We start from the raw sequence: 8,782 nt of genomic DNA on the forward strand, positions 1-8,782 counted from the left end.
TTTTTCAGCTTAAGATAGTTTCGTCTTAAATTACTTGCATTAAGAGGGTCTCAATGAGTCATCGTCATCAAAATGGAAATCAATAAGAGACACCAGGGAAGTGTATAGCTTGGAAACACGCTGATGACCAGAGTGGATTCCTCTAGGTCCTATTGCCTACTACCGTTTGGTTGTCCATGGTCATATAAATAGAAACTGCTTTATTATTATTAGCATTTCCCTACTATTTTAAATATTCTGTTATTATAGTTCTTTATCACAAACACTTTGAAACTTCAAAGAGCTTCACCTTTATTTACCATTAAATAAAATATATAAAACTTGCCATTGAATCAGTATAGATGGATGTTAGAAGAATGAAATCCAGTGTTTGGGTCTAAATATCAGATAGAACTAAAAAAAATATGTCAAAAAATTTTAAAGTCATTCTTAAAAAAGGAAAAAAAAAAGATTTAACTGGGGCACCAACTTCTTCATTTCCTAGCTCATCTTCCCCACTCATCCTGCTTCCCTTATTTATTACATCTATCACCAAAAACAGGCAACCCTTCCTCTGAGTGGATAATCCTCTTGTACCAATTATCTGACTTTTAACAGAAACATTTAGAAGAGTGAATGAAGAAGGAGTCAACTGAATGACTAGACGAATAATCTCTGGTGGGTAGGGTGACACCTGTTACAGCCACATCATCCTTACCTCCAACACTTTACCTTACAAAAGTTGGTCTACAGGAGCTATTTAAGATAAGGCAAAATAAAAACTCGAAGGGATGGTGGCTTAGAAATCTTAGTATGTTCAAGATAAAAGTTTTTGAAATCAAGATGGAAATATAGTAAATAAAAATACAAAAGGAAATCATTTTAAAGGTCATGACTATGAAATCTCCTGCAAATAGTATCAAACACTTCACTTCAATCACCACTGAATGTCTAATTTCACAAAGCAAGGAGAAAAGGAAACCAAGCTCACTGATTCGTATCACATTCAGTATAATTGCAGCTGAGTAAAAAAAATGTACTTCTTCTTTCTCTTTTTCTATTACATGACCCTCAGATAAAATCCTTTGGGAAAGGGAAATATCTAGAGTTTACGAATTGTTTTTTCTATAACCACACCATCATTCTTGAAATACTATTTCATATTTGTCTATATTCAAAAATCTGTTCACTGACAAAATGGCTATTTAAGCCATGAACAAAATTAAATTTACCAGATAACTTACTTGGCTCCATCAATGATTCCTAATTCTGGTATAATCAGAATTAATGTTCAGATATCTGACTTATATTGAAGGTTTATCTGGTAGTTAGATTTTGGGTATTATAAAATTTCCACAGGTACACCTCAACTATGACAGTATTTTCGAATGTTGCTAGGCTTAATGAAATTCATTTTAAATATTCATGAGTCATTGAGCTGGCTCCTGGCCTCTTGATTAATTTTTTCTTTAACTGATATAAATATCAGGATGTCTGTTAAATATGTTTATCCTCTCTTTACTTAAGCCAGTGTTTCTCACAGTAAAGTATAGAATTTAGAATGTTTCTTTTGACCCTCCAGTGTCTATTAATTGCAGGTAAAAGAAGAACTCTAAAACTAATGTGAAGGCTCTACATTGTTCATATATCTTTTAAAAAAGAAAATTCCATTAAAATTAAACCAATTGAGAATGAAATTTAATCTCGGAACTTTTATTCTCTTGACTTCAGACATCTTGTGAATAAAACAGTGATCAACATTTGATTAAAATTAACCAATTGTTTTTTGTCTACTAAAGTTTCTCAGCTAGGAAACAATATTCCAACATGAATAAACCATTATTTTTGTGCACAAGAATCTTATAATCTAGTGGGATAAACAGGATTCAGGCAATTATCACATGTTAGATTATGATAAAAATTAAACAAGGGCATAAGCACCAAGCCATGGTGGCTCAAAGAGAACAGAAAGCAAATCTGACTGGTTGCAGAAGGCTTTGTAGAAAATTTTAAATTTAAATGAGACCTGGAGGCAAGTTGAAATTACTGAACAGGTAGAGAACAGGAGTGGAGAGTATATTCTCCATTGAAGAAATAGCGAGAGCAAAGGCTATAATATCTGAAACTAAATGGAATGTTTGGAAAATGACATAGCTTGGGACACATAGAAAGCAGTGAGGAAAAAGCTAGAAAAAATAACTTGGATATGGATTATAACTGGGACTTGACTATTAATGTGAGTTGGGTGGCTTTTTGGGGTTTTGGGCTTTCTGAGCTCCATAATCAGAACTGTGCCTTTAAAAATAGCAAGGGACAGTGTGGAGAGCACATTGAAAAGGGAGGATGCTAATTTGATCTTTGCCAAAATAGGAAAGCTTTGAGAAATTATTTTTTATTATAAATCATGTTTTTAAAAAATAGCCCTAAAATCAGGAGACATGTATATACAAACACACAAAAAAATCCCATCCAAGTAGTGGTATTTCAGTGTTCCTACTATCAAAGGGAACTGTGTTATGCTCTGATGGATGATACAATCTGGGATATCAGATGCTTTTGCACATCCTTTGCTCCCCAGGCCTGATTTTCACGAGGCCACTGCAAGAAGAGACAATGAGGCATTGTGCTCAAGAGGAAAATTTTATCAGAAATACTTGTTAATTCTATGTAAACCTGACCTCTAGGTGAGATCTCATTAATTGAGATAGTCTATGTGTAATACACATATGATAGCTTCATTTTCCCAGTATATTCAAGTTCAGTTTCTTGAGGTGTGAAAGGGAGCCCTGATTGAAATGTGAAATTTCCACTTAAAATCCCAACCACAATAATAAAAAAATATCATATTCATCAATCTGAAGAGCAACATATAATTACAGCAATTAGACCTCAACTTCTGTTATGAGAGTAGAGCCTGGTGGTAAAAAGTGTGAGCTCTAGGTCAGCCAGATCAGACCTAGGTGCACACCCCCAGCTTTATTATTTACTGGTTTCAGCTTTCTTAGTGATAGAATGAAAATAATAGCACCTAGTCATTAAATTATTATGAGGATTACATCAGATAATGCTTAATAAATTCTTGACACATCAAAGCATTTAATAAATGTTAATTGTTATTATTTACGACATTGTTGCCTGCCACATGGTACTCACATCTTATTAAAGATCACTTTTATTTTTTAAGTGACAAATATTTGTGCTTAATATTTTTTCATGAAATTTTTGTCCTTTTATTCATTCATCATTCATTATTGATTCTACTGTATGTTTAGCACCAGGAGTTCTCATTTCGATTATCTATATCTACATAATATCCTTTATGTAGAAAGTTTAAGTTAGCAGGGCATTCCTCTGCCTAAAATTATTGATATTTCTTATCTGCACAAGAAAAATTATTGAATGCCGTTCTCAAACTACTCTCCTCACTGGCTCCTCCATTATCTTCTTATATGGTTTTTTAATTAAATTTATTGAGGTGACATTGGTTAATAACATCATACAGGTTTTAAGTATATAATGTAATAATGCATTATCTGTATATTACACTGTGTGTTCACCACTCTAATTCAACTCTCCTTTTGTCACCATATATTTGACTCTCTCTACTCTTATCTACCCCACTGCCACATCCCACCTTCCCTCTGGTAGCCATTAAACTGTTGTCCATGTCTATGAGTCTGTTTGTTTGCCTTTTTCATTTGTTGCTTCCAGTTTTAAATGCAACATATAAGTGAAATCACATGGTTCTCAACTTTTTGCCTGACTTATTTTGCTTATTTTGCAGATGGCAGTATTTCATCTTTTCTTATGGTTGAGTAATATTCCATTGTATATATGTACTACAACTTCTTTATCCACTCATCTATCAAAGGTCACTTTCATTATTTCTATATCTTGACCACAATGAATAATACTGCAGTGAACATTGGGGTGCATATATCTTTACAGATAAATGTATTCCAATGTTTTGGGTGATACCCAGAAGAGGGATTGCTGGATCATATGATAATTCTATTCTTAATTTTGTTTTTCGAAGAAATATTGTTTTCTATAGTAGCTGTACCAATTTACATTTCAACTAGCAATGTATGAGGGTTCCTTTTTCCCCACAACCTCTTCAACACTTGTTGTTACTTGTCCTTTTGATGAAAGCAATTCTAACAGGTAAGAGGTAGTATCTCATTGTGATTTTGATTTGCATTTCCCTAATAGCTAGTGAAGTTGAGCATCTTTTCATATATCTGTTGGCTGTTTGTATGCCTTCTTGGAAGAAAAGTCTGTTCAGGTTCTCTGCTCAGTTTTTAATTGGATAGTTGTATGAGTTCTTTGTATATTTTGGATATTAGTCCCTTATTGAAGGTGTTGTTTGAAACTATCTTCTCTCATTCAATTGGTTGCCTCTTTGTCTTATCTATGGTTTCTTTTGCTGTGCAGCTTTTATTTATTTATTTATTTTTAATTCATTGGGATGCTCTTCTTTCATTCATAGAAACCCAAACTACATAGCCCACAGGAGATCCTGGGTCCTTTTGTAGGGAAGTGTGAAAAGGTCAGCTTCCTTGGCAGAAAAGAACTATTTAATTACCTTTCATTTTACCTGAAACAAATGATAAATTTCCAGTTTAGTCTCAGTTTTATGAATAGCCAAAACTGGTTACATTGATACTGAAGGCCTATCTGACTTTATCATCACATATTTTCCATTTGCATTCTGTAATCCAGTGAGTTTTCATTTCTTATTTGCACACACAGTCCATTCGCATCTTTGTGCCCTCGATTATTATAGGATTTCCCATCTGCAACATCTTGCTAATATTGGTTTCTATCTAAAATGTATTCATCCTTTAAATCTCAGTTCGTTTTCACCTCTTTTGTGAAATCTTTCCTGTAAACCTAAATTCTAGAACTTCCTCTTCCTCCCTTAAAAAAAATAAGATGGACGTTATTGTCTTCACCAACAATTAAACATTTTATAACATATTTATTTGTTGAGTGTTCCCTCTGCTTAATATTTATTTCCTAAGAATTGGAAGAAGGAGACATGCCTATCATTTAACTTCATTTCCCTCAGCACGAAGTAGACTTTGACAAATAGAAGCTGCTGGATTATTTCTGGCAGATTGATTAAAGTCCATGTCAAAAATTATTATTCCTATTTTATATTACAGCATATATTTTCACAAAATAATAGAAATTGTGTATGCAAGACCTATAAAATTATTTTAATCAAAGATTAAAAAATGTGTTCTAACTGGGCCAACAGGAAAAAAACTTAGTAGTTTTACTACTCTTCTACAATAGATTGGCTAGAAGTTTTTTTCTCAAATCAATAATATTTTGTATATTCGGACCAAAAATATTAATAACCCTGCAAAGGAAAATGTAATGTGGGAGGTTGGTGATAGCCGCATGTGCTGCATTTGTGCTTTTAAATACTGAAAGAATAAATTTCTTTTCTATTGATACCTTTTTCATTAAATAAAATGTTTTCTTGGATTTGTAAGTGTTAATAAGAATATTTTTCATCAGCTCCAGATGTGTGTATGTATGTATGTATGAATGCTATACTTAGTATCCAAACTCGCATTGTATTCTATTAGTACGTCTTGGAAAATCACACCAGGGAGAGGAAAGTCAGTGACACATATGGTTTAGGGAGCCAAGAAGGTGGAAACTGATGTTCCCTTTTAAAACTGGACTATGTCAGGGACATGGAAATGTTGATGTGAAGTTCAACTTTCCTAATTTATTCCCAGGGAGGGACCTGTCCTTGATATGAAGGAAAAGAACTATAATTGATGAATAATAATAGAATAAATAATAGAATAAGTTTTACTATGTGTTATTTAATCTTCACTTTAACTTCAGAAGGCAGTCATTCTTATTCCCATTTTACAGGTTAAAACTTGAGGCAAAAAGAGGTTAAATGATCTGTCCAAGGTCACATAAATAGCAGATGGTAAAGCTAGATTTTGAACACTTGCAGTATAGCTCCAGAGTCTAACAATTTAATTGATATACTGTAATTTGTCTATTATAATAACATTATATTATCATTGTAATCAGTACTATTAATTGAAGAAATATAATTTCTGCAGCATACTGTGAGAGAATAGATTTCCATTCCCTTAAAATACACGCACACACAGACACACACAATCTATCATACCACTCTGTCTTAACTGGTTAGCTACAATTTATAATTTTATAAATGATTAATAAATTACATGTCAGTTCATTACTATGTCTATTTCTAAACAGAGAAGAATATTTTTAGGTTCTGTATCAGGTTTCTAGGACTGCCATAAAAAATCACCACAAATTAGGTGTCTTAAAACAACAGAAATATATTCCCTCACAGTTCTAGAAGAAAGAAGTCCAAAATCAAGGTGTTGTCAAGGCTGATTCCTTCTGGAGTTTCTGGTGGTTGCTAGCAATCCCTAACATTCCTTTGATTGTAGACACATTACTCCATTCTCTGCCTCTGTCTTTACATGCATTCTCCCTGTGTGTATATCTATGTCCAAATGTCACCAGTCATTGGATTAGGGCCCAATCTAATCCAGTGTGATCTCATCTTAACTTGACAACATCTGCAAAGACCCTATTTCTAAATAAGGACACATTCACAAATACTGGGGGTTAGTATTTTAACACACATTTTTGGAAAACACAGTTAACCCCTTATAGGTGCCTTTGACCAACTTAAGAGTTTCCAAGCTATTAGTCTACAGTGGAACTTACTCTAGGAGCTTATTGCTAATGGTTATTAAAAAGAGCTCATTTAGGACCAGACTGTGAAGGTGAAAAGGTCTCCTTTATGAGTTTTGGCTTATTTACTCAGTGTCCTGTCTATCTGATTTTGAAAGCATCACTTAGGAGCAAGTTATGACTCAAAGGAGTACTTACTACCATCCGTTTTTCTTACATGAGCAAATTTCTACAGTGTTTGTGAAGTATGTACAAATTCCTTGGTCTTTGCATTGGCCTACTTTATATCTAATATTCACTCAGCCTTTGCTTATTAATTTCCTACTACGACTGCATTCCCTTAAGACACACAACATGCCTCATAAAAAAAACACCATCCCATTTCACTTTATCTTTAATTATATTCTATTCTCACAATATCTATTATTTTACTCTATTCTTTTCCCCAGTTTTCATGTCTATTCCTTTTTAAAACTAATAATCATATACATTTTTCTAGGTGATTACAATATGGGATGTCTAACATTTATTCTCATAATTGTCACAATAAAGTATAGTAAATTATAGAAATGTATAAAGGGTTTAAGAATACTGAAGATAGTATTTTGACATATTGATGTATAGTCTATGAATATGTATTTTTACATAATTAATATTAAATTAAACATAGATTTTTCTGTCCTTGTACTTACTCATTTAACTTGATTGACATATTAGAATTGTCATATTATTAAATATCTTACAATGATTCAATAGCTGAGTAATATTTTATCATGTATCTTCACTAAAATTTAGTTAATCATTTCTCCTTTGTTGAAGATTTGGTGGGTTGCATTTTTTCTTTACTATATATATTACCGTGATTACCAATTTTGGACATAAATATTTTATTATAATTGTGATTATTTTCATACTTATGCTTAGATAGAGAAATAATTAGTCAAGAGGTCTGAATGCTTTTAAACTTCTTGATTTATGTATTTCAATTAAGTAAAAGTCAGATTTCATTAGTTTATATAATCTTAACAACAGATGAAAGTGTTTCTCTACTGCAGCTTTACCACTATGCAGTGAATGCACAAGGCTTTTCATTAACTTCTTCTTTGCTAGCATAACTATTCTAAAATAATTGTTAAGGGAAATTCTTAAAACAGGTAGAAAATGATAATAGAAAGAATCTTGGAATATCATGAAGGAAAAAAGAAAAATTAAAAAAGGAAGATATGGGTAAATAAAATTGATTTTTATTACCTTCTCGAGATTCTAAATTATGTCTGATGGGACAAAAATGATAGCATTGATAAGATTTACATTGCATATGTAAACAAAATATTTAAGATTATCACATATAAATGGAGAAGGGTAAAAGGACAAAAGGTGATCTGATCTCTAAATGTTGTTCAAACTAATAAGATGTCAACATCAGTAGGAATTCTCCACTATGAGGACTGCAGTACAAGAAATACTGAAAAGGGTCAGCTCACCTAAAATAAAATGACAAAAAAGTACATAATTAGGAGTAAGATGACTAGCAGGCAGATAGAAATAGAGGAGTGCAATCCTTACTAAGAATAAGGCATTATAAGCTTAACCAATAAGACATTTGCTATAGCAAGATAGTAATGAACATTCAGCATACATAGGTACAGATTGAAACAACAATGACTGAAAAGGGGAGAATTCAAAGATCCAAATTTGCAAAGGGGAATGGAAATAAGGCATGCGCAGAAGAAAGTGGACGACTGTATATATATAAAAAAACTATCCTTTACATATTCATAATGGTAACTACATGCTGAATATTCAAAACTGAAATAAATAACATAAAACAGTAGGGACCAGAGACAAAACCCACAAAAGCCAACCAAAATAAAGAAACAGAAATGCAAGGACAAGAAAGCAATGGAAACACCAAGCTACCAGAAAGCAAAACATAAAATGGCTATAAGAAAACCTCATATTTCAGGGATTACCCTAAATGTAAATGGACTGAACTCACCAATAAGAAACACAGAGTTGCAAATTGGATCAAAAAAAAAACAAAAAAAAACAACCATGTGCTGCCTCCAGGAGACACATCTCAGTTCCAAAG

This window comes from Pteropus medius, unplaced genomic scaffold (genome assembly GCF_902729225.1).
Source record: "Pteropus medius unplaced genomic scaffold, Ma_sr-lr_union100, whole genome shotgun sequence".
Lineage (NCBI taxonomy): Eukaryota > Metazoa > Chordata > Mammalia > Chiroptera > Pteropodidae > Pteropus > Pteropus medius.